The sequence below is a fragment of the Sorghum bicolor genome, chromosome 7 (genome assembly GCF_000003195.3).
Source record: "Sorghum bicolor cultivar BTx623 chromosome 7, Sorghum_bicolor_NCBIv3, whole genome shotgun sequence".
NCBI classification, from domain to species: domain Eukaryota; kingdom Viridiplantae; phylum Streptophyta; class Magnoliopsida; order Poales; family Poaceae; genus Sorghum; species Sorghum bicolor.
This window is the reverse complement of record NC_012876.2, coordinates 42,736,645-42,738,297: the sequence shown is the minus strand read 5'-3', so window position 1 is coordinate 42,738,297 and position 1,653 is coordinate 42,736,645.

The window sequence follows — 1,653 nt, the reverse complement described above, 5'->3', positions numbered from 1 at the left end:
TTTTAATTACTAGGATACTTGTCCATCTTTTACTCCCTTTTTTTCTTTTATATTTTTGCATAGCCACATGTTTCCTTTGAATATAATAAATAATCAGAGAGGTAATAATAAGAACTTAGAGCATTTATGATGGGCTTTATCCTATGGGTATGGTTTATGTTGGTTTTTGATTGGTGAACATAGAATGGAAATGATTGCGATTACTCCTTGTGTGGGAATAATGCATATGTGAACTGAAGTGTGTACGTGATCTTGGTTTTAAAAGCATGACAAGACTCTCGTAAGGTATACTACAAAGGTTGACTGAACTCAATGCAAAGCAAGCAGCATAAATGTCAAAAGTTTTCCTAACTCTAAATGTATATAATATATGGCTTTGGTAGGAATTCAAACTTGCCATACAAGAGCTCATTATGTAAATTTCAGGTTTTCAAAATAAATCTCCAGAACTTAGTAATGCTAGGAATAAGATAAATAGCAGCTCAGACTTTCAATGATCATATCAACCAACTACCTAGACTTAGCTCAAACTTATGCCTCCACAAGTTGTAGATTCAGAGTAAACCTTTAAATTAAAACAGTCATGTCCAAAACTCGAGAGAATCTACCGTTGGAATCAGGTACTTGTAAAGAATTATAACAGAGCAACTATTCATCATCTCCAAGAAAAAATTTTAATGTTCAACAATTTTTGTTTAGCTCTAGTTTAGACTGACTCTAAACAGACTCTGACACTTAACTAATTATAAACTCACATAAAGACTCTATGACTTGTGGACCTTCATGTGCCCACATATTTTTAGTATTTTTATGACTATATAGACTCGATAATCGCTTAGGTATAATTACCTGATAACTAGGTGATGCTCTTCCCCCAAGCTGGATGGTTGCAATACTTGGTGTAGATGTCCTTTAGAGTGAGCTAACCAGTAGCGGACCTGGTGGGTGCCACTGATAGACTCTCTCCTTGCTATGATGTCATTCGTGCATAAATACTCTCCACAAAGAGAAACCAAAACTCGAGGCTCGAATTTAATAATGGGTTAGTGGTCAGCCAAAAACTAATTGATCTTCTTTATGAGCTAGTTTTAATGTTGTCTAATTTAAACAGGATTTTAATTTTCTCTTTTTTTTTAAATTTTCTATTTATGATGTAGGAATTTTAATATGAATGCTATATTTTTTTATGCCACCACAGTAAATATTTCTAAGGAGTTACCATAAGTTTATTCACATGGGGCTTGGTATTTATGATGCAGTAATTAAAGCAGTAAATATTTGTTTGTATTTTGTATTAATATGCTAAGAGAAATAAATATGCTACTAGGTGTATTAAAGCAAAATTACTAATGCATACTAACTTAACTAGATAACTACCATTCTGACCTTATGGCTAGGGTACGGAATTTAAAGTCTACCGACAAGACTTAGATAGAGGAGAACACTTACTCAGTGGGTTCATCGTCTGAGGTAACCTCACTCAACTCCCTGTTTCATGTTGGTGCGTCACGTGTCTTCTTCCATCTCGTTTCTGTCTCTTTTGCTACTCTCTTTTCTGGCTCTAGCTCTTCAACTTTATTCTCTTTCTCCCACGCTTCTAACCATGTTGATAACTAGGAGATGCTCTCCCCAAGCTAGATGTTTGCTGATGGT